At 40.4% G+C, this 25,624-nt stretch overlaps 1 protein-coding gene across 3 annotated transcripts in view; it reads left to right on the forward strand.

Annotated features, from left to right (window-relative positions):
• Positions 1 to 25,624, forward strand: part of PDGFD (platelet derived growth factor D) — a 224,167-nt gene that overhangs the window by 56,125 nt on the left and 142,418 nt on the right. The window lies entirely within an intron of this gene.

Raw genomic sequence — 25,624 nt, forward strand, 5'->3', positions numbered from 1 at the left:
TTTTTTTCAACATGTTTCTTTTACAAGAATAGTCTTATGTGGGTTAGTGAAATAACTGACCAAATACTTTCATTTACCCATATAAACATGGTAGATGTTTTCTTCTCCTCATGGTTTGTTCTGAACTCCGAACTCCTAGTCTTAAGCGGAGCAACTTTATCCAGCAGTCATTTTGTCAATGCCTGTAATTTGGTAGTTAGCTCAGGTAACTTGAGAAAACTAGTTGCTAACAAACATACTATAATGGACAGTGGGTCATAATGAGAACTAAAGTTTATAAGCATAGGTTCTGCTTTTCTTTCTTGTTGTAGTTTCCCTGTCTTACAAGATGATCACCATGGAGTCCCCTTGTGGGCTTGCTGTATGGCTTACCTGAGTGACACACATTAAGTGCTTACTTAACACACAAACAGGCACATAACACATACATCTCATTACAAGTTAACTCCTTTAAAAAAAAAAGATTTTATTTATTTATTTATGAAAGACACAGAGAGAGGCAGAGACATAGGCAGAGTGAGAAACAGGCTCCCTGTGGGGAACCTGATGCGGGACTTGATCCTAGGACCCCAGGATCATGACCTGAGCCAAAGGCAGACGCTCAACCACTGAGCCACCCAGGTGCCCCTACATATTAACTCTTACTGTGATTAAATTTTACCTTTTGTGATACTGATGTATATGGCGAGAAACAAGAAGGAAGTCCTTACTAGTGAAAAATAAGTTTCTCTGTGTAATGTTCCTGTAGATATATGTAAATTTGCATCTGGTATAAGTGTTTGAGGTAACAAACAGCTGTTTTACATGTTCCTTTTGAATATGACCATCTGTTTCCAATGATGCATAGCATTTAGAGACTAAGCGTACTTCTTTGGGGAAGTTCTATGGAGATGTGTGGTAAATAATGAAATATTTTCATTATATTGGATAGATTCTTTCATATAGAGACACAATTTTCTATTTTTATTTGGAGATTTTGCTTATTGAGAAAGGGAGAGAAATCTGTTCAGGTGAAAGGTTTTATTTTATTTTTTTTTAAGATTTTATTTATTTGAGAGAGAGAGAGAGAAGGAGATAAAGAGAGAAGTAGGCTCCTTGTTGAGCCAGGAGCCCAACATGCAGCTCCATCCCAGGACCTTGAGATCATAACCTGACCCAAAGGCAGATACTTAATCTACTGAGCCACCCAGGTGCCCCTAGGTGAAAGGTTTAAATACAAATGGATTCTTACAAATAGGACTTAATCAGATTTACAGATCAGACTTAAAATTTTATGAAGTAAAAGGGGTAACATTTATACAGCCATTAAAATCTGCCCGTGCTCATATGAGCACCTCCCATGTATTTGTTCATTTATTCTTCATCAAACAGCTCTGGGAGGTGGACACTATTCATATTGCCATTTTACAAACAAGGAGACTAAGGCACAGAATACATTGAATTGTTTGTGGTCAATGACCAGTAAGTGGAGACCTGGGATTTGAAGTCCTGTCGTGTGGCTCCAGAACTTTGCTTTTAACCAGTATGTTAGTTCAAAATAAAAGGTCATTTCATAGAAATCATGATAGTACGTACAACCTGCAATCCAAGCCAGAGAAACCCCTACCCTAGTACCTGTGTGTCAGTGGGTTCTGCTATCAAACACACATATACATGGAGAAAAGCATGAGAAGCAGAACAGGAGCACCATCCTTCAGGATGCTCTGCTCCGTGCTGCCCTATGACTGCTTCTGGGCATTTCTTGTCCTGAGTCCCCAGCAAGGCGTCTGCATCTGAATGTCACCAACGTGAGGGCCACAGGTGGTGGAGAGACTCTGTTCTGAGGTTTAAGGGGTGGAAGTCCTTAAGGGAGGGAGACGATTAATTCACCTGTCAAATCCTTCTGCTCAGGCAGCATACATGGGGTAGATTTTTTTTTTGTACATTTTTTTTATTGGAGTTCGATTTGCCAACATATAGCATATCACCTAGTGCTCATCTGGTCAAGTGCCCCCCTCAGTGCCCATCACCCAGTCATCCTACCCCCCCCACCTCCCCTTCTACCACCCCTTGTTCATTTCCCAGAGTTAGGAGTCTCTCATGCTCTGTCTCCCTCTCTGATATTTCCTACTCATCTTCTTTCCTTTTCCCTTTAATCCCTTTCACTATTTTTTATATTCCCCAAATGAATGAGACCATATAATGTTTGTCCTTCTCCGATTGAGTTACTTCACTCAGCATAATACCCTCCAGTTCTATCTACGTTGAAGCAAATGGTGGGTATTCGTTGTTTCTAATGGCTGAGTAAATATCCCATTTACCCCAAAGATACAGATAAAGTGAAGAATTGAGACACCTGCACCCTAGTGTTTATAGCAGCAATGTCCACAATAGCCAAATGGTGGAAGGAGCCTCGGTGTCCATCGAAAGATGCATGCAGTAGATTTTTGCATTGATAAAATGTTTGCTCTCTACTTGTGAGCATCCATTTTCTTGATTCCCTTCATGCTCCCAACTTGTGGTTTGAAAGATATTAACAGTCTAGTGTGGTATTCAAAACACGCTAACTAGCATTTTGCAAACTAACACAGTTCATGTCATTCTTAAAAATGTATGTGCAAGTGCAGGTATGACATATGTGAGGCAGGACACGTACCTGGACAGCTAGATGGACACAAGATACTAGATTTATAAATAGTTTGTTTTTATAATAATTATGAAGATTTAATGAGTCAATTAATTTTTCAAAATATCAATAAAGCAATTTAAGCTGTGTTTTCAAGTTAGAAAGATAGGTTTCATTAAACAATGCATTTGCTTAATATAGAACTTAAATATTTAGACATACTGTGTGTCAACCTCCATTTATAGTCTTGCTGTGGGCTAAGGATGGGGCTGTTTCAGGTTTCTAAATATTTGACAGAGGTTGATTGAGCTTGAGCATCCACATGATTTTCCTATTTTGTCCTTTTTTTTTCTTTTTGGTAATTTGTTTCTTTATGACAGAACTTGGAAAGAACATTCAAAAGGAAAATTTGAGACCTTATAAAATCCATATTTCACTTTCTCTCCCCAGATGGTACCAATAGTTATATATATTTTTTGTCTGTATGGTTATTTATTCGTGTTTTTCAAGATTATGTAGGTTAAGAAGCAAGATGTCATTCAGCAGCTCGGCCAAGAATGCAGGTAGGGATTGCCTGAGCAGCCTTGCGGTATGGTGCCCATCTGTATAGCCAAGCGCCTCTGGGTTTGTTCTGCGCCATACCCATGCTCACGCATCCATCTCCTGGCATTATTGGGAGAAATAGCTCAGAGAAAGCCCCCGATGGAAGTTAGGTGCTATTATTTTACTTAATTTTCAGTGTCTTCAGCTGCTTTTATTAAGAATATTATTTTAAGAAATCACTCCGTAATTTATATGAGGGATTTCACCTGCTTTCTCAAAACTAAGACAAAGATCTCCTACACATTTTCTAATTTTTTTGTGTGGCTTGCCCTTATCTGTGTCACATCCTACTTTTCCCTTCTTTTTCATATTTGGTGGATAAAATGAAGAAAAATAGAAGAAAAGACTTTCCCCTTAACATATATGTTTTGCAGCCCTTTAGACTGCTTGGAATTGGAAAATACTTCTGGGAGAAGGTAAAAGTATAAACTAAAGAGAACAGCCTCCTCTACCATGGCCTCTCTCCACCTCCACCTCTTCTGGAAGGTCCAGATTCCTTGGCATCTCAGAGAGCTCAAGCCTGGCAAAGAGGCAGACAGTTAAACAGGAATAGCCACCATGTCTAAATCTTTGCTTTTCTCTCACCAAACAAAAGCCTTGCCCAAAGCCAGCTGTGTAGTAGACACCAGTTGGGTTTTGTATAGTGACAAGTTCAAACAAATCACCTATTTTCAAGTCTAAGCTGGTGACCAATCTCCATGATGATAAAAATAGGTTCATGCAAAGTAGATTTGTGGTGGCATTTTAACAGGCAGATTCTCTTTTCTTATGTGATTTTTATGTAGGAAGAAGGTGTTTCGGCTTTCAGAGTGCAAGATTGGAGTTCTCAGGCGATGAATCCACTGTTAAGTATCTGAAACTTCCTGTAGACTTTCAGGTCTTTCTAAATTTATGATTAAGTTTTATAGTAAGAACAAGGGAGTCTGACCTGGGGTAGGTGAGAGGCCAGTTGCTTGTCTCTTGAGAGATTGTTTGGTGTCCAAAGCTTCAGTTTCTTCATTTGTCAAAGAAGGAGAATGACAGTAATCCACAGAGAGTTGGTGAGGCTGTTCTTAGAAAAATCAGCCTCAGGCACTTAGTGCAATGGAGGGACACTGAGTACTCTACTTGTAGTCATCAGTGTTAATGTGGTTACCAAAGTGTCAAAGCAGTTTCTCTATAGTCTAACATTAACTTCTATGGGATCCCAGCCATTTGCTAATTACCTCGTATGTACCATGCATTGTTCCAGATGCTTCATGTTCTTCTCCCAGCAACACTGACTGGTACATGTTGTATCCTTGTCACAGGAGAGCTAGAGGAGGAGAAGAACGCAGCCTTTTAGTTTCTCATTAGTATGAAAATGTTCCCGGGGATCCCTGGGTGGTGCAGTGGTTTAGCGCCTGGCCCAGGGCACAATCCTGGAGACCTGGGATCGAATCCCACGTTGGGCTCCCGGTGCATAGAGCCTGCTTCTCCCTCTGCCTATGTCTCTGCCTCTCTCTCTCTCTCTCTCTCTCTCTCTGTGACTATCATAAATAAAATTTAAAAAAAATGTTCCCATATGACTGCTGTATTTTAAAGGTTTGGAAATGCCTGTAGAAGTGACAGATTATGTTTCTTGCAAGAATACAATACAGTTTTCTTTGCAATTGCTCTGACACAAACACTTTGCTGTACTAACACCCTGATAAATGCCTTGATATACATGGCGTATCTGGTGGAGGTACACAGCCGGGTGTCCTCACCACCGGTCTGGAACTGTGTGAGTTCATCACATCAACATTGCACAAAGAACAACAGCTCCCTTCAGCGTGCCTCTCTTGCTGAGGTCTGGGGAAAACGTCCTGACTTCATTTACCTTTTCCTTCAAAGAGCAGAGGCACAATGCTTTCCAGAAGTATTGTAGGGTCTGACATACTGAGGAACAAAACTCTTTAGTAGGAAAAGCAGTGGTAAGATAAGAGGACATAAATAGTGCCTTCACTTAAGTCAATTTGTGGTTATTCAAGACCTAATCACCTAATTCCTCTCCTTTTAGCCAGTCCCATCACAGCCACCCCTTAGAGCAACTGGGGTTTTACACCTGTTGGAAAAGGAGCTTTAAACCGCTGGACATAATTGTACCATGAGCGCCTCCTCTCATCTTTACATCCTGTCCTCGTCCCATGTACAGGTGAGCCTAGTGGGCCTAGTTTCTGACACTGGTCTGAACTGTTGTCCAGGTTGTTAAATATTGGCCATGTGTGGATGAGACAACTTAGTGATCCCAGAAACCTCTACATAAGATAGTTGGAAGAAAGGGGATTTTACCCACTTCTCTCTTTTTTTAACTAAAGTAGAGTTGATACACAATGTTAGAGTAGCTTCAGGTGTACAATATAGAGATTCAGCATCTCTACACGTCATTCTGTGCCCACCACAAGCATCTCTGCCATGTGTCCTCATGGAGCGCGATTACACTGACACTGACCATGATTCCTGTGCTGTATCTTTCATCCTTGTGACGTACTCATCCCACAGCTGGAAGCCTGGACCTCCCAGAGATGCTTTTTGAATGTCTGCATGCATGATGAGTATTGAATGAAAGGATCTGTGTATCTTCTATTCAAATTTTCTCACTACAAGCAGAGTAGAATCTAAAAATAATTGCTGAATGAAAAAATGGAGCCTGGGGACTCCTGGTGACTGTCATTTGTCCATTACTTCTTCTTCCCCTCATTCTAGGATGAAATAAAGAGTTGAATAGATACACTATTCACATCTCTTACTCGTCACTAACATTTGACTTTAAATTGCACAGTAAATGCAGTGCTCTCCAAGGCTGTTGATATTCCTGATATTTTGAACAATACCCATATTACAATAACTATAGATAAGAGAGCTTTTTTTTCCTTTGGCTTTTATATATATATATAGGAAAAAGACAATTATTAGACATCTGAATTCCTGAACAAGTGCTTAGAGAAATTTCAAACTGTGGCTCCTTTTATAAACTTCAATTTGTATTTTTAGATTGAAATTATTAGCTTTTCAGGGAATTTAACTGTAATAACAGGAAACAGAATTTAATGTCACATTCTCCAAGTGCCTAGGTGATTCTCTTGGGATTATGTGAGGGCAGATCTGCAGATTGTATTAATTCTTTCATGCCACTAGGGGAGTATTGAATGAATTATTATTTCAAAGTACGGGCTGTGAAATAGTCTGCTCCAGAACTAATAGAGCTAACTCATGTGTTTATTTCCTGGTGTATCAGTAAGAGGGATTTCATTTCCAGTGTGAAAGATATGAAGAGATAAATATGATAATAGAATTTGTAGGATGCTCCCTTCTAAAGATGGAAGCTGTATATTTGGCCTTTCCAAATGTTAGCAGTAATGGGTATTGCATGTGCAAGTGTTCATTACAGAGATGATAGGCTATTCTGTGGAGCATGTTTTATAGACCAAATCTGATAGGAAAATGGTGAGAATATTTCTTACATATCCATATTTTGCTTCAACTGCAAAACTCAAATCTTTTCCTCCTTCTCTCTTTCTCCTGTTCTCTGATTTGTTTTTTGTCTTTTTAAACTTTATCTCTGATGCAGTTAGTGATGCAGCAACAGGAAATAGATGTTGTAATGGGGATTTCAGGCATGGATGAGAGAGCATGACTGTAGATGGAAACAGGAGCTTATCAGCTGCCTCCCCACCCCGACCTCATACTTCTAGGGCCCGTAGTAGGATGGAGTGGGCGGCTTTGTTCAATGGGAGGAATGGTTTTTAATAGCCAAAATATTTTTTAAAGATTTTATTTATTATTCATGAGAGACACAGAGAGAAAGAGGCAGAGACATAGGCAGAGAGAGAGGCAGGCTCCATGCAGGAAGCCCAATGTGGGACTCCATCCTGGGACTCCGGGATCACACCCTGCCCAAAGGCAGATGCTCAACTGCTAATGCCACTGAGGCGTCCCTCAAAATATTTTCTGGTTATTAGTTGACACATAATCCTTGAGCACCTCCTGTGTGCACTGTTAGGAGAAATAAAGATTTCATTCTTGCCATCATGGAAATTATGAGTGCGTGCTCACAGTCTGCTGCTCCAGTAGATCTGGAGCCTTAGAACTTTGTCGCAGGGAGCTGTAGGTCTTGGAACAGGTCAAAATCAAGGTGAGTTATATAATGGCCGTCATTATTTGTTACATCAACAACGATAGCTCTGCTCTGTGCGCATAAAACCTCACCCCTAAGGGTAAGTCTGAGCTTGCTCCTTCTTGGAGGGCCTGGTCGGGGAGCCCTGAAAATGAACTGAGTGGAGCAAGCTTCTCCTCCTTACACGTGAACTGAGGACCATATGATATTTGTCCTGTAGAATCAAAGGCTGTTTCATAGTTGGTTCTGCAGTACTAAGCATTTCTTTATAAGAATGGAAAAATAAATGATCACCATGATTTTCATACTTAAATATGTTCAATTTAAAAAGTACTTATAAAATTGTTTCTACTGCTCATAGGCACATAAGCAAATGTGGTTTTGGCTGGAGACGGTCAGAGACCCTAACTTGTGATGCTCTTAAGACATTGGCTGCAAATCTGTGTAAATCTCCCTGTTCTGCTTGGCCTAAGATCCCAGGGAGTGTTTGGGATTTAAGTTTTGACCCTTGTTTGCCTCAGGGGCTTCTGCGAGAGGAGTTACTGGCCCGGTACTACATGTGTTCTCATACAAACCACATCCTGGGCAGAGTGAGGGCTACAGCTCCCGAGAGAGCCGCTCCGGAGAAAGACCCAGGAGATGGATAGTGCAGCCAGATCGGTTCAGCAGAGTCGGGGGAAGCACGTTCTTAGCTGCTGGGCCAGCCTGAGACCTGGGACGAAAACAGAAAACCTGAGTCATTTATTCCATTTTGCTGTCTTTCTCCATCACAGGCAAATGCTTCTTAAGAAACAACTTTCGTAAAAATAGTGTTGTGAATGTTTTTTCTTTTCCGTGAATGCAGATTTTCCCACAGTGCCTTGCTCAGTGGGACCTGGGTTCTTCCCATTGACCAAGCACAGAGATTGATCCCAGAGATGCAGAATTGCACTGGGAAATTTTGTGCAGACGTGGAAGCCACAAACCTAAATGTTAAAAATGGCAAATCGATTTCTCTAAGATTCATAGCTTTTAATTCCTGTTGATGTCATTTTATGGTTCTAAGCAAGTGTTTTGAGCGAAAAAAGAGAAGAAATATAATTAAAATTTCTTCTTTTCCTTCTGCCTTCCACTGCTGTCTTCGAAGGAAGAGATGACACTCCAATCAGTGTTTCATTTATTTTCTTTAGGATTTAAAGAAACATGACAGACACAGAGAGAAAGGCAGAGACATATGCAGAAGGAGAAGCAGGCTCCCTGTGGGGAGCCCGATGCGGGACTCAATTCCAGGACCCCGGGATCACGACCTAAGCTGAAGGCAGACACTCCACTGTTGAGCCACCCAGGCGGCCCCAATCAGTGTTTAAAAACCATATTAGAGATTTGATCGATAGGGACATTGATAGTTTTTCATTGTGGATCTTAGTTAACTTGGGGGTGAGGAGTTAGATGCTCTGTTCTCTGCTATCTGGGTCTGAAGCAGGCCAACCAAGTCCTCAATCTCTGCCTCTAGACAGAGTGGGCAACTCCAGGAGAATCTACAATCTCTGCCTCCTTGGCTAGATTATGATAGGTATGTGACTGGTAAGTTCATTTTACTATGACAAATGGATGGTCCGTCACATGGATCAGGGAGGCTTTTATTTAAAGTATTCTTTGAAAAAAATTTTAAAAAGTATTCTTTGGTCATGTCTTTCTTAAAGTCAAGAAGTCTGCATCTTGGGGCAGCCCGGGTGGCTCAGTGGTTTAGCACTGCCTCCAGCCAAGGGCCTGATCCTGGAGACCCGGGATGGAGTCCCACATCGGGCTCCCTGCATGGAGCCTGCTTCTCCCTCTGCCTGTGTCTCTGCGCCTCTCTCTCTCTCTCTCTCTCTCTCTCTCTCTCATGAATAAATAAATAAAAATCTTAAAAAAGAAAAAGAAGTCTGCATCTTAGGAGAGACTGCAAATTCAAGTCTCAGTGCTCTCCTTGGCTGGCCAACCACACACTTCCTAACCTTGCCAACACCCATTTCCTCACCTATCAAGTAGAGGTGATCATTTACCATGAGGGTTGATGAAAATTGATGTCATTCTTGTAGTAGTACTTAGTAATCTCTAAAGTCTGAGCGATGTGATTAAAGTTCCGTGTGATATGATTTTATTCTTAGAGTTGAATTTTTACTTTCTGCAAACTAGGGATTTTCAATATAAAACCCATATAGAAAGGGCATCATCCTCTGTACCTAGAAAATAAAAAAATATTGGAGTCACCTGTTATTTATTGCTTTACAGTATTGCTTTTAATCATCCTGGCTTTGGCAGTTGTCATGCCTGCCTCCTAGGGGCTCAAGCTCTGTGTGCCCCTTGGTGGAGAGAAAATGCTCTCTAGATTCTTTTTCCTAATTCCTATGCTTCCAAATCCAGTGTGAATTAATTTCATGACCCCCACATGAGCCCTAATTTTTATCCTCTATTCACCTGTTCCTATTGTGCAGGGTCCTTTTCCAAACCTCATGTCTCATGAAATATTCTCTGATGACTCCACAGCCTATTTCCTATGTCTTGTTTGAAGATAGTCTTTGATTCTCAGTTTACCAGTTTGCCATTTATAGACTTGTATATTTAGGGCTTTCAGATGGCCTGATTTGTTCTTTCCTTTCTGACTTGAGCTCTTGGACCTCCTTAAAGACAGAGGTATCTTATCATTCTTTTGTTTCTCTTCCCGACGGATTTTTTTCTCTATAGTTTTTATTCCCCTTTGATGCTCATACTTATATGAAGGAACCAATAGACAGTTGCACCCTTTCAACTTTTCTGGATGCAGAGGGGAGAATCTGGGATCAGTGAGTTTGAAGAGTGCGTACCCAGCTGAGAGAGGCCGCTGGATGCTGTGGTACTTTCCAGCCCCACTTACCCTCTTGAGACTGACCCGCCTGCCTGGCCATTGGTCCAGGGAGGTCTCACTGCTCCCCATCCCTGCTTCTCACGAGCCCTTCCCAACATTTCATGCCTTGTTGGAGAAGTCGGGCTCTCCTTCTCCCAGAGAAGAGGTGTCTGTTATTCAGGCAGAGCTTCTCCCACGTTGTAGCATCCCAACAAGGAATCCAGGCTCAAGCATTTTCATTTTCAAGTGTCATATTTAAAAACCATGGTGTCCCTTATATTTCAGAAATCTTTTATGTAGTGCTTCTGTATATCCATGCATTTGCCCTTTGTGGTGTTCTATGTAACAAAGTTTCTCAGGATGAAGAAATGAATTGAGGGCTTAGAAGCAAATTATGAAGCAGTCAATAAATAAGTGAGATACTGAACCCCATGGGGTATGTGTAGACATGGTTTCTGTGATTCTTACTTTTGAAGAACATTCAGTAAAGGCAGAATAAACAGATAAACATGTAATATTTAACTGTAACTGAAGCTCTGCAAAATTTCCTCTGTGTGTGCGTGTTTTAGTTGAAAATGTCCTGAGTACCCATCATGCACAAGAGCTTGTGTTGGCAGCAGGTGGCACAGAGATAATAGACACAGGGCCAGCCAGGGAGGAATTTGCTCTACTCACCATACTCAGTACAGTCAAGAGACAGTAATTAGTATGATGCCATGAGAGCACAGAAAAAAAACAAGGTTAATTCTATGGAGACATCTTCACAAGGAATGTGAAGCTTCAGTTTCCTTTAGATGGACAGATAAGATTTCATCAAGCAGGTGCATGGTGTGATTTTCAGCATGATTGGACCATTGAATGGAAAGAACTTTGTTGTACATTATCCAGGTCTCTCTATCCATTACTCCAAATTAAAACAGTGTAGGTCGGGATCCCTGGGTGGCGCAGCGGTTTGGCGCCTGTCTTTGGCCCAGGGCGCGATCCTGGAGACCCGGGATTGAGTCCCACATCGGGCTCCCTGCATGGAGCCTGCTTCTCCCTCTGCCTGTGTCTCTGCCTCTCTCTGTGTGTCTCTCATGAATAAATAAATAAATAAAATCTTTAAAAAATAAATAAAACAGTGTAGGTCTTTTTCTCCAGAGGCTATTAATACCTGCCTGCCTGGGGCACAGCACTAATGTATGACCCAAACCCTGAGTGGAAGCCAGGTTTCTTTGTGTTGGGGGTAAAATGTTTCAGAAGTTGCCCTTGGGTGCTCTGACCCTAAGATTGTATGGAACAGTTGTTCAGGAGGAGACAGGAAGCCGTGTGCAGTGAGTCATCTGTGGGCAGGTGGCTTGCCTTTGGAGTCTCTGTGACTATAAGATAACTGAGGAAAAGACCTTTTCTTTTTCAATGGTATGTGTTAGTGACAGTGAAAAGATGAGGGCAGAAAAGGAACTGTAAGGGCTGAGAAACAAGAGGAGCTGCTCTCTCTGTCTGAATCAACAACATATGGGTACTGCATTATAAACTAAAGACCACTAATTCTAACCTTGTATTTATCATTTATTCCTGAAGGATTTCAACACTTCTTCTCCCGTGACTTGGAATCTTTTATAAGAAAATTACTTGGCACAGAGGGGACACTCTCATTATCTGTTGCTGGTACTGAGGAATCTCTATTTACATTTGAGTCTAAACATATGCCTCAGTTTTCACTTGAATAGAATAATTTTGTTTATAGTGTATCCTCTAAAATCATTGAGCAAGATGAGTATCTGGGGAAAAAAAGTGAGTATTATTACAGTGTTTGGGTGATATGTTTGCCTCACGTTAATATCCTCTGCTCTGAACTCTGCTATATTTATTTCTTTTTTGTTGTTGTTTTGTTTTGTTTTGTTTTTGCTGTGTTTACTTCTAATTAAGGTTCTAACAACAGGGAGAGGCAAATGGAATCATTAAACATTTGTGCATTCTTAGTTATAAAAGTTGTTATAGAACTGCCTGTAAAATCTCTACTGAGTTCTAATCTGTGTTTAGACAATAGTGGAATATAGAACTATAGTCCTTTAAATATAAGATGTCACTGATTATAAGATGCACCATCCGTACAATAGCATCTTGGGAAGAAGAAGAAATAAAACAGAGAAGGAAAGGATGGAGGAAGGAAGGATATGCCCCATTAAATGCATATTTTTCTCTTTTGCCCAATTCACCCTAAAATGTACTGCTCCTCCAGACACATCCATATAGTAGTGCAGGTGCAGAATGCAGGGAGGCCCCTGTGTCCTCTCCTGCCCTTGTTTCCCCATCTGCTTTCTCACCACAACCTGTAGATTTCGCTTAGCATGGGTTCACTGCTGGCCCTCTGGTTCCAGCCACCCCAGTGTCCTGTGGTGGAAGCTCCAGTAGCCTCCTGGGCCATGCCCCCACTGTCGCTTGGGCCTCCTGCCCCATTCTTGGTCACCACCAGCCACCTGAGACATTCATTATGCTCGTCAAAGCCAGAGGAGTGATTTTTCAAGAAGGTATAAATCAAATTATGTCACTCTTTTTTGCTTAAAATTCTACAGTGAACTTCCTTCTCTTAAAATCCAATCTCTTTATCATCCAAGACACTCACTCAGTGGTTCTTTCATGGTTCAGGAAATCCTGGGAGCCCCGGAGATCTTTTCAGGAAGTCTGCAAGGCCAAATGCTTTTCATCATCATGTTAAGATGCTAATTACTTTCTCTCCCTCTTTCTCTCATGAATGTTTAGAGAAGGGTCTCAGAGGTCACATGACATGTGAGGTCACAGCACAATGAATGCAGAAGCAGGTGCATGAACCTACCCATCTTCTGTAAAGACAGATATTAAACACATCTGCAAAAATCCAGAACAGTGCCACTCTTCAGACTTTCTTTTCTTTTAAAAAATGCATTTATTTCTCATAAAAATAGGTTATTTCTATGAACATATAATGGGTTTGTTATTGCTAGTTTTAAGTAAATTAATAAATGAGTATTTTTTAAATGCTTCCAATTGAATTTCCAACATGGCACATCTTCCATATATATATATATATATATATATATATATATATATATATATATGACACTTATAAACAAAGGCTGTTTGGAGTCTTCAGTAATCTTTCGGGTTATAAAGGTAACGCGAATATCCTTCAGTGAGCAAATGGGTAAACAAACTGGTGCATCCATACAGAGTCACTCCTCAGTGACTTGAAACATGCAGCCGTGTAGGTGAATCTCAAGGACATTATGCTGAGTGAGATAAAAAAGCCAATTTATAGAAAATTTATGTAATATTCTCAGGGTGATAACATATCAGTGGCTGCCAGGAGTTAAGGTTGCAGAAAGTATGGTAATCAAGGGGTAAACAAGCAACTATCTTTGTGGCAATGGGACAGTTGTGTAATGGTGGTGCTTGTGGTTACACAAATCTATACATGTGATGAAACTTAATAGAGATATATACCATAAAAAATGCAAACTGGTGGAATATGAATAAGGTCTGTACCTGAGTGAACAGTATTCACCAGTAACAGTTTCCTTGTTTTGAAATATATGCTGGCTGTGTAAGGTATGGCCATTGATGGAAGCTGGGAGAGGGGGACCGTATGTATATGTAATATGTATGTATATATACATACATATACCGTATGTATATGTATATATGTGTATGTATGATGTTATTATATATTATGTCAGTATTATAGATTAATCTGTTATGATTTCTATATTATTAATATATAATATGAAATACATTATTCACATATTTTATTATATATTATATAATTCATTTTTTCAGATGCATGGGGTTTAAGAACAAAATGTTTGAGCAGCTTTGCCATAAATAAATCTGCCCCCAGCCTGCCTTTCAGACCTTTCCTCTCTCTGCTTGTCACATCCCCCCTGCACCACTCCTCATCCTGTCCCTTCATTGTACTGGGCTCAGGGCCCTGGTACCACCACTCTGTTCTTCCTGCAACTCATACCTCCAGATCTCTTCCCATCATCCAGTCTTGCTGAAGCATCATTTTCCCAGAGAGATCTTCCCTGGCCATGCAGTGTGAAACAGTTTCGTGGTCACACTCTGTTCTCTACTCCTTGGTCTTTACCCCAATAGCTGCCACCACCTGACCTGTCTTGCTTACAGATTTGTTTGTTGCCTATGAGCTCGGCTGTGAGCCCTGTGAGTCCAGGCGTCTTCTCTGTGCATCCACTGCTGCTCTTCCCCGGTGCACAGAATAGTATTTAGACCAAAGGCACACTTGTGGAGTGTATGTGCCAACACAGGTGTGTTCTTCACTATCATCTCAGAGTTGAGGTCATGCTTTCTTCATGTGGAGCTTTACATCAACAGGGGTCAGCAGATCAGCTCACCGTCACCCAGTGGCTTATTGTAACCCAAGTGTGGGATCTTGACTGTCGGAATTCATAGTGTACTTTGGAAGCACGTTAAATAATTCTGAAGGCTTAACAGCATTTTCTCCCCTATAAAAGTAAGAACTGCAAATCCAAATGCCTGAGACCCGGGCATACTGTAACTCCAGAGGACTTTTCAGGGCTGGGTTACAGAAAAGCCAGACTAGAATCCCATGCAGAAGTGATCTGTAATGGCCTAATCACACATGAGGGCCAAGAATCTAGAATTCTGTTGAAATCTGTCAATTATCTGCATATTGTCAATTAATTTAAAATTTTAGAAAAGATTATGCAAAGGGAGATAACATGTATCTGTGGGTTAGATTCCATGGGTGTCCAGATTAGGCTCCCTGATTAAATTTGTGGGTTTTGTTGTCTGTATTGTAACTGTAATTATATATACCTGGCAGAAAACACAATTAATTTGAAAATGATCTGTAAAGTTTTGATAAAAAAAGTTCTGGTGATTGAATAATATATCTTTTCTTTGATCTATAAATTATTCAGATCTATTCCTTCTAGTTTTCAGATTCTCCTAATTCTGAGAGATTTGGCATATTCTGTTGCTTTTAATGGGCTTGTCTTTTATTCCTGTGCTAGATTACAAAGTAATTTATTTGAATATGTTATACTGTAATTAAAGATCTTAATTTAAGTTATATGATACTCCAAGTGGAAATAATTGAACATTCTCTGTGCAACAATAAATTCACACAGCTAGGTTCACACCTGTCCATCTCAGCCAGATCACAACTCACACTTACCCCTGGTGTCACACAACTTTCTTCCAATACTGATTATTAAAATACCACAACATTGGAAACATTAAATTATGAGACAAAGTACATTTTAAAATTGTTTCAGGGGCAGCCCAGATGGCTCAGTGGTTTAGCGCCACCTTCTGCCCAGGGCCTGATCCTGGAGACCCAGGATCGAGTCCCACGTTGGCTCCCATCGTGGAGCCTGCTTCTCCCTCTGTCTATGTCTCTGCCTCTCTCTCTCTCCTGTTTGTCTCTCATGAATAAATAAATAAAATCTTTAAAAAAATAATAAAATAAAATTAAATTGTTTCAGTATAGTCATTGTTAATTGAGTCATGCAAACCCCAGAGGTAAGGCTGCAAGATTTAGCAAATAAAAATACAGACAATATTAGGGTTCTGCAGAGAAATAGAACCAACAGATTATCTATACACATATAGAGATTTACTATAGGAAATTGGCTCACATGATTATGCAGTCTGAATCCCAAGATCTGCAGGCAGGAAGCTTTAAGACCTAGGAGAGCCAGTGGTTTAATTCCCATCTGAATCCAAAGGCCTGAAGTCCAGGAAGAGTCTTAGGTTTCAGTTTGAGTCTGAGGCAAGAAAAGGCCAAGGCCTTCAGCAGGAAGACAGTTGGGCGGGAGAAGCTCCCCCTTACCAACTAGAATGTCAACCTTTTTGTTCTACGCAAGCCTTCTACTGATTGGATGAGGGCCTCCCATGTTAGGGAAGAAAATCTGCTTTGCTCAAGCAACAGATTCAATTGTAATCTCATCCAAAAACACCCTCACAGACATACTTAGAATGGGCCTGGTCAAGTTGACACATACAATCAACCATGACACAGACTAATTTAAATTTCACATAAACAATGAGTAATTTTTAGTGTAAATATGTCCCATGCAATATTTGGGACATACTTAAACTAATTGGTTATTGCTTATCTGAAGATAAAATTTAACTGTCCTGTATTTTATGTAACAGCACTACCCAGAGGACAGATTACTTTATGCTCATTCTTCTTCAAGTGAGATGGACCAGCATGCTGAAAGGTGGGCAGTCTGAAGCTCAGAATGATATGACACGTCTTCCTGCACTGTCAGCACTTTATTAGAAGTTTGAGCATATGTTTTTGTTTTCTTTGTTTCAAGTTTTTATTTAAATTCTAGTTAACATACAGTGTAAGATTGGTTTCAGGAGTAAAATTTGGTGATTCATCATTTACACACAATGCCCAGGGCTCATCCCACCAAGCAGTCTTCCAAGATTTTGTCATGTGTGTGCTCTAATTAAATAAACATTTCTGTGCCCAAGATAGCGAATCCGAGAAACCACCAAGGAGCCAACACCGACGCAAACAACGAGGGTTTATTTACAAGCTCGAGCTTGAGTCCAAGTGTACCCGACACAGCGGAGCAGGGACTTGGACCCCGAGACTAAGAGGCGTAGCAGCTTTATAGGGGCCAGTGGCCCATGGGATACGCAGAAAGTTGCACAGTCATGTCAGTCCACACGCAGGTGGCCAATTGAATTACACCTTACCCTCTAGTATCCATTTGAGCTGGCCTATTACTTTGGTCAGAATCGGCGCGCAGTGTTGGCGGGCACAAAGCAGGGTTACATTGTTATGAGCCAATTTCCCATTCAGGTGTGCCCAGCAGCTTGACTAGGGTGGGGCAGCGCCTTAAGCAATAAGCAGGTCATGTGGGGGTCACACGGGAGGTGGCGGGTGTAGCACAAAATGGAATCAGTCCTGCTCTGCTTGTCCAGGGGTAGGGGATTTTTGTTAAATTCCCTGGGTCCCACAAACATAATCCAGTTTTTCTCTGTTGGGATGATGTCTTGTTTTATTTTATTTATTTTATTTTGTTTAAAAACCTAGAGAATAGACAAATTTTCTGTGTAGTGATTGGAAAAGTTGATAGTTTTGTGTTACCAGGTAATCTAGTGGTATTAACACAAGCTATAGAATGAAAGCAGCCAGGGCTTGGGAAAATAAAAGATAATGGGACTTCTGTTCATTATGAAATGCTCCATTTCTTAAAATGTGCTCAGAAACCTTCACAGACAGCTTTTCAATTATGTTACTGATCTTATAAGCCAGGTATTCAAATTCTTCAAACTTTCTGTTAAAAATATTGCTCCCACACATCATTCCAGCTTTTCCCCACCTTTGGCTACATCAAATATTTTGTACGAAAACCATCATCTATTTGTTCCACTTTTCCCAGTAGTTAACAAATGGCCAAAATACCAAGATATTTTTTAAAATTCTTTGTCTTAAAAATTTAATGGATTTCATTTTCTACTAGATTATAAATATGAAGCAAATATATAATGAAACCAGCACATTATATGGGCAACTTATATCAACGGGAAATATACAGGGTCATGTATATTAACAAGAAGAGGACACTGAAGATGTTTGTAATTGGTCACAACTAGAATATAGATAAAGAGAAAATGGTAGGATGTTCTTAAGAAACTTTTATTTTATGTTTTAATTAGCTGTGGTTAATACCAGTAAGCCTAAACATTAGTTTTGAACTAGAGATCTTTAAAGTAAATGAACCAAAAATTTAAGCACACAAATTTTGAACAATAGTCACTAGTGTTTTTGGTAACTAAAATGAAAAAAAAAATCATAACTAGAATCTATATGCTAAAAAAGTACAACCAGACCCAGAAAATATTATTTTTCTTGGAATTTCCTTCAAGACTAATTAAAGGAAGATCTTTGAAAGTGGGATTTACATAACAGAGAAATTTTGTGAAAGCTTGCCATGGATAGGATTGAAATTTTTCTGGGTCCAAATGAGGTAACCACTCAGAAAGACGTCTTTCTCTGACGCCATCAGAGAATGTATCCCTAAACAACTATTTGAGAGTTTGAGTTCTTGGCCACATATTGATATAAGTTTACACCTATTAAAATTAACACTTTAATGGATTTTGTTTATATAGATAATGTCATCAGTAAAGATACATTAAATTTTATATTGCCTGATCGGCAAGCAACTGGGACAAAGTTTAGTAACAATTGACATTTCTGTGAAAAAATTTTAGGAACTCAGGAAGCTCTGTAAAGGCCATTGTTATATTTATTTAGAATTGACTGCCTTACTGACTTTGGCCTGTGGTTGTCTTTGTGTTTTCAATGTGATCATTAAAAAATATTATTTTAGAAAATCAAGTGCTTCAAATAGCTATGATTTTAGACAAATTTATGGTGAATTGCAAGATGAATTCAAAAGCTTATTCTATGAATATATATTTCAGGTGAGAAAGGTTATTAAAGTGCTCAGACTGGGGTTTCAGTGGTGGCTTTTTTTTAGAAGGGAAAATATGGAATATCAAAGCAAAAGACAAAGATCATAACTAGAATCTATATGCTAAAGCTTGCCATGGATAGGATTGAAATTTTTCAATGGCTGATCTTATCAATTAATGGCTGATCTTATTGTTCTCATAAATTTGGTTTATTTTGCATATTTTTGTAGCTGAATATTATTATCAACAGCTGCAACTGCAGAACTGAACAGTTGTGTTTTTTCAGTTGTGTTTTTTTCTTACCATTTCTATCAACATTGGTATAATAAAAGTGATATTAAATTTGATAGTTGGATGAAGAAAGTTGATCATATGGACAACGTGTTCTTTGTGGCTCTTCATTTGGATTTGACAGAAATTACAGGTTTTGTAGTGAAAGAAAAATGGCTTTTGATTTTTTTCCACGACATTAAAAAACAAACTGAATAGTGATTCAGCGACTATTTTGATGTGTTACATAAAAGGAGCAACGTCACCTCTTTCCAAGAAGATTAATTCAGTGAACTTTCTGTCAAGAGTAGCTTGAAAATAGAACCCTACCAGCTTATTGTGGGGCTGTATACACTTCTTTTCGGGTAATGCCTTTACATAGTGTCATGAAGAAATAAAATAATTTGCCATCTGTAGCCACTTGTGTATTTAACTGTTGTACATAACAAAATATCCCAAAACTTGGTGGCTTAAAAAAAATTAAAAATATGTATTATCTCCTGGAGTTTTTGTAAGTCAAGATTTTGGAATGGCTTGGGAACACTTGGGTGCCTCAGTGGGTTAGGCATCCAGCTCTTGATTTTGGCTCAGGTCCCGATCTCAGGGTGGTGGGATCAAGTCCCACATTGGGCTTCGCACTGAGCATGGAGCCTGCTTGGGATTCTCTCTCTCCTCACCTCCCCTTGCTCACACATGTGTGTTTGCTCTCTCTCACTCTCTCATAAAATAATGGTTTTTGGAATGGCTTAGCTGGGCATTTCTAACTCCGATTCTTTTATGAGATTACAGTTAAGACATTACTCAGGGCATAGTCGTCTAAAGAACCCGAGGCTGTTCTCTCATGGACTGACTCATGTGACTGGCAAATTGGTGCTGGTTAGTGAATGGAAACCTTAGTTTTTCCCCACATGAGCTTCCATGGGGATGTGTAAGTGTCCTCTTGACATGGCAGTTGGCTTCACCCAGAGCAATCCAGAGGCCAGCATGGAAGCTGCAGTGTCTCTTATGGCATATTCTCAGAAATCGCATGTCACTTCCTCAGCATGTGTTGGTCATACAGGAAACCCTTATTCAGTGTGTACGATACCACATGAGAGGTAAGCAAGAATCATGGTGGAGGGGCATCTCAGAGGCTTTAACACAGGTCCAAGTACGTTCAGGAAATATTGTGATACCAATAAGGCGACTAGATATCATCGAGGTGCTGAAAGTAATGTGCAGTAAACACCAGATCTCTTCAGTTCAGCCAGTGTCCAGACCCTTTTAACTCAGTGCAAAGTATATCTTGCATATTAACCAAAATGATGTCACAATGCCTATTTCCTTTCCGGAAGGTATTGAAGCCATGACTTTATTTTTTTTTTTTAAGATTTTATTTATTCACGAGAGACACACAGAGAGAGAGAGAGGCAGAGACACACGGAGAAGCAGGCTCCATGCAGGGAGCCCGATGTGGGACTCGATCCCGGGTCTCCGGAATCAGGCCTTGGACTGAAGGCGGCGCTAAACCGCTGAGCCATCCAGGCTGCCCGAAGCCATGAGTTTAATATTAAGACATACTTGATATATTATGGAATCAAATTTAAATTTTAAGTGAGATTTCCAGGAGATTTTGAGAAGGCCGGGCTGCCTGGACATCTATTCTCTCTCACTTCCACTGTTCTTGGTAGGGAAGTTTGAGAAAAACTTTCCTTTGGGAAACTTCCCTTAGACAGTTTGGCTACATAACTAGTCTTAAAGGTCAGAGTCCTAAAAAGTGCAGAGTCAGATCATTCTTTGTTAATGCTCCCGTCCTGCACATGTTCTCTCTGCATCGTAAGATTTGGGGATTTGGGTGCCTCTGATGTGCCCGGCTTCCTAGCATTCACTTCTGTCTACCTGTGGTCAGAAACTTCCATATTTCTAAACAATAATTAAAAGGGTTATAAGAGGGAAGGAGGTGGGTGATTAGTTAGAAGTAACGACCGGCTTGTCTGACACCCATCCTGTAGCTCTCCTGTTGCTCCTTCACGTGTGTGCCTTACACCCACCTTGTGATGTCGCAGGCACTCAGGGGAGGCTCCAGAACAGTTTGTCGAATGAATGCAGTGACGGTAAACCAGTGCTCAGTAACTAACTTCCTGCTGGTTGTTACCCTCCTGGTGAGTGATCCTGATAGGAGAGTAAGGCATTTCATGTCCGTGCTTTTCTTATTCTCTCTGAAGAAAAAAAACCTCACAAATTAAAAAGTTCAACTCCACAGTTTGTCATTCATTGATCTTAGTTTAGAGTGTAATTGGTTTTAATACATTTAAGATTTGCTGCCCTGGTTCTTCATTCTCCTATGAACCTTGGCATTATTGCTTTCATTGACAGAAATATTAGTCATAGTGTTGTCCTTATTATGAACAAAGAACTACAGTGATCACTCTTTGTTATTTGTTGTAGAATTTCTGCTTTTACCACCCATTTAACAGTTAAATTGAATATATGCCTCAAATAATTCTTGGTTTCCTAATTAAACAATAAAATATTATGAGACGAAGTTATTCTTTAAACTCCGTGAAGCAGCAAATACTGTACACTTTTGCTGATTAATTTGATTGCATAAGTTTTGAACTACCAAAATAGTGTCCTTCCCTTGCTAGAGGCTTGTTTCTGTTTTGTTTAAATGGCTTTATTCAGATGCACTCCTCTCCCTGCGTCTCCCTTCCTCCTCCTCCCTTCCTCTCCCTCCCTCCTCATGGAAGGCAAACAATTTAGGGTCACCACTGGCCCTTGGTGGTGTAGAACTTGCTTCAGTTTTGGAAACACATGAGTGTGTAAGCTTCTTGAGGACAAGCGCTGTACTTAGTTCAATATATATTCCTGACATCTAATATAGGCCCTGAATAAAGCAGATGTTTATAGATATTTGTTCAATGAATGAATGAATTTGATGGATCATACATAATAATTGAATTACTGAATGTCACTGTAATTTTATTATTATTTTGTCATGTGTGATTTTATTTTATATATTTTTAAAGATTTTATTTATTTATTCATGAGAGACCAGAGAGAGAGGCAGAGATACAGGCAGAGGGAGAAGCAGGCTCCCTGCAGGGAACCTGATGTAGGACTCAATCCCAGGACCCTGGGATTACACCCTGAGTGGAGGGCAGACGTTCAGTCACTGAGCTACCAGGTTCCCCTATCATGTGTGATTTTAAAGTACTTGAATTTCTGACCTATAGTTCAAGTCTAGTGATGGTTGATATAACTTGAAGGTTTTTGGGGTTTTTTTTGCCTAAGCATTAGTTATTTACTGTTGATAAGCACATATATTATTTATTCCCTTGTTAACAGCAAAAGGTTACAGTGTTCAAAGATCAAAGATGTAATGAATCTCAGTCTTTGGAAATTTGGTAGAGGACACACTGTACCAATCCTCTTTTCACTTCATTTAATCCCAGTTACTGTAGAATTAGTGGGGAAAATGAAGAGTAACTCATCGGGCTTTTCAGCCACATTCATATGCATAGACACTGCTACTGTCAGCACCATTATCTTTTAATTCAGAGTATGACATATACTTCAAAGCATGTACAAAATGTATAAATTTTTAGAGGTTCATTGCTCTCCTCAGAAATGTGCATTTATACTATGCATAAATGCCATTAAATCATATTTTCAGCCTTTTTCTCCGTATCCTTGCTATTAATAATTCATTCATGGACATGGTAATATATGGGTATTATATGAAGATTAATTTTTCAGATTACAGCTGCTCTACTACCATCCGTGTGTTGGATAACCTACACAGAGCACTCATAAAGAGAATTGCCAACAGAGTTTGTAAGTGGCCTTTAGTCTAGAATTAGCATATCTGTTCAAGAATTCAGGGTACCAACCTGATAATTTTAGAAGAGTGAGGTGACAAATAGGCTTATCCCAATGCCATAGATATTTCCTGAGTAAATACTATCGCCTACACGTTGTACTAAGGTAATTAAAGATAGGAAGATACTAAGGCAGACTACTTACTCTGTCTGGATAGTGAAACCTGAATTATGCAGCTCACACATCTACATTATTTTTGATTCAATGGGTGAGTTTTTTTCAGATTTTCGGTCTCTGATTGATATTGTCAGAATTGAGATAAAATGTAATGCTACCTACTAAAGTGACAATAACAATATAACCAATTATTTTTAAGCAATATGCAAAGTAGACCTTAAGAAGCATCACATGGAAAAACATTTCTTAGTATGCCAATTGCTAAGTGAAAGCTTTCTTAGAGTACAGACAAGCCCAGATAATGTTAAATCTCACACTTATTTAGTAAACATAAAGCATATAAAGTGATTAAATAATATGACTTCTGGTAGTATTTATACTCTTGTTGGTAAATGGCTGATTGCCTAAATATTAAATATTTTATACCATGATCATAATTATTTTAAAGGCCTTTTTTGGTCAAAATATAATCAACTTAGTAAAATGAAATAATATTTTGGTGGCCTGTGGCTGAAATCAACATGGATTATATTGACTAGTCCACATGAACACACTCAAAAGCATTTTGGATGAGATTTTATTGAACTTTCAGGTTGAGGAGCTAAACCACATGGAATGTGTGGTAAGTTACCCAGAAAAAGAGATAAGAGATAAGAAACAGGTACTTCCAAACCAGAAAGTAGTAGTTCAGAGAGAGAGCAGGTGTTCACTAAAATGCTAGGGCCACGAGGACATGGAGCATCCCCATCGTGTGTGGGCAGCACATAGCTGTGAAAGGATAGGCCACATGCTGTGAGCAGGGCCTGTGGGAGCTGCCATGTCCCCCTGTGTGTGTAGAGACCTGTGGAGCTAGAGGGACTCCAAGAGCTGTGCCGTCCCTCTGTGGCCCCCTGGACACCACCGGAGGTGGTGAGAATATATCACTCTTGAAACCTACCACACCTGCCTTTCTTTCTGACACTTCTGCTCTGCCTACGTGGGGAGGCCCTTCATCATATTGTGTCTCACGTTCTTCCTCTGTCCGCTGACAATTAAAATACATACCTTATGAGGTTGTGGTGAGGATGATAATGATGTTTTATGTTGAAATACCTCCCAGGCTGTCTCCCTCAGTGGGCACGCTTGTTTGTCCACCATACCTCGTGCACAGTAGGGCCCCAGCAAGAGAGGAGGAGGCACAGATGGATGGGGAGCCCCTAGAAGACAGCCAGAGGAGGTGACAGAACGTCTAAGTCAGGGAGAGGGGGAGAAAGGGATGGGGTGAGGGCAGGAGTGAGAAAGACAAGGTTAGGGAGTACATCAGCTTATAAGCCACCAGCATAGGGAAGAAGGAATCTGAGAACTTGGTACTCAGCATTGGAGTGTGTCAGCCTTTTGAGGGCCCCCATGTGTTCTCAGAAGCAATAGTGAAGCACTCATGGAAGAGGATATCCAGAAAACTAGCTTGAGTTGGTGCTGCTGGTGAGATGGAGCCAACGCATTGTACATTTGAAGAGGTTCCGCATCTCACAGCCATAGCTCATTTCTGAGCTATGGACACGAGAACCCGCTCAGCTTGGCTCCCTGGGATGGGAGGGCAGGACCCTGAGAACCAGAGACACATGATGCCAAGGTGCAAATCCACAGCAACAGATGCGAACTTGTGTGCAATGGGCTGAGCGCAACACATTCCCTGTAGCTGGGGCTCAGAGACAAGGGGACCCCAGGACAGACAGCACAGAGCATCTCCCTCCCGCTCCTACCCACCAGCTTCCCCTTCACTCACATGCCATGTTCAAGGAGAGGAGAATGGTGAAAAAACACAAACAAAACAGAACAAAAAAGTCATTGTTAGGGGACCTGAACTTTGAATTGTTCCAATGTGTACCTGTAATTGATTGGTTAGAATAGAATGATGCTCTTACTGCAAATGCTGAAATGCTGGTAGGAAAGCAGCTCTAATGGTTTGTAGGATCACGAACACTGGAAATCAAGTTTCATTGTTCAGGCTAATCTCTCCTGGGCCTGTACACCAGGGTGTCCTGTAGGCATGCCAAAAACCCTGCAGGCAGTTCTGAACTCATTTCTCATGTCCTTCCTTCCAGATCCCCGCTGACTCTGCTGCTCTTTTTGGGGGGAAATGTCCCCACCAATTGCCCAAACCAGAGTCCTTCTAACTCTGTTTCCTTCACTCCTTCACATCTCTCTCCTAATTTACTGTCCGTTCCCATTGACACTGCCTTCAACTAGCACACCTTGCCTCCCGCCTCATGGTCCTTGGACCCACCTCCCTCACCCCCTGCCTCCAGGCTTGTCACCAGCAACCCATCATCCACAAAGCTACTAGGAATGCCTTTTTCTTTTCTTTTTTTTTAATAGTTTGTATTTATTTGAGAGAGAGAGAGAACAAGAGTGGGGAGGGGTAGGGAGGTACAGAAGGAGAGGGAGAAGCAGACCCCACTAAGCAGGGAGCCACATACAGGACTGGATCCTAGGACCCTGAGATCATGACCTGAGATGAACAGACAGATGCCTCACCACTTGATCACCCAGGTGTCCCAGGAATGCCTTTTCAAATGTAGATCTGTCTTTGTTATTCCCCTTCCTTAAAAATCTTCTAAGATAATCCATCACCTAGAGAATATATCTTCCCAATTCCTAAACTTAACACATCCCTTTTTTCCAGAACAACTCAGAATACATGTAGGTTTAAGGAGTCAATCCCATTTACAATTGCACCCAAAAGCAAAAGATACCTAGGAATAAACCTAACCAAAGAGGT

Source organism: Vulpes lagopus, chromosome 10 (assembly GCF_018345385.1).
Source record: "Vulpes lagopus strain Blue_001 chromosome 10, ASM1834538v1, whole genome shotgun sequence".
NCBI lineage: Eukaryota > Metazoa > Chordata > Mammalia > Carnivora > Canidae > Vulpes > Vulpes lagopus.